A 411-nucleotide genomic window follows, 5' to 3' on the forward strand; every position below is an offset into this window, starting at 1 on the left:
TTGTTATTTTGTGTTACAAATGAAATAAATAAAGTGAGACAAACAAAGGTGAAGACAAGAACCAACAGAAACTCAAGGCAGTTTTCAGTTTGTACAGCAGCTCTCAGAACAGAAACAGATGTTTGAATTTAAAATCTAACATCTGCCTTGGTTCCATCAGAGCTGGTTGGGTCAGAACCACAGACTCTGTAGGTTACCAGCTCAGACGGACAAAATGTGATGTTTAAACATTAAAAAGAACCAGCACCATGTGACCCATTCCACTGTGTGCACCAGAGAAATGTCATTTCATGTTCTGACCCAGATCTGACTGATCCAGATCAGTTCAAGTTCTGACCCAGATCTGACTGATCCAGATCAGTTCAAGTTCTGACCCAGATCTGACTGATCCAGATCAGTTCAAGTTCTGAC

The sequence above is a fragment of the Austrofundulus limnaeus genome, unplaced genomic scaffold (assembly GCF_001266775.1).
Source record: "Austrofundulus limnaeus strain Quisiro unplaced genomic scaffold, Austrofundulus_limnaeus-1.0 Scaffold429, whole genome shotgun sequence".
Taxonomy (NCBI): domain Eukaryota; kingdom Metazoa; phylum Chordata; class Actinopteri; order Cyprinodontiformes; family Rivulidae; genus Austrofundulus; species Austrofundulus limnaeus.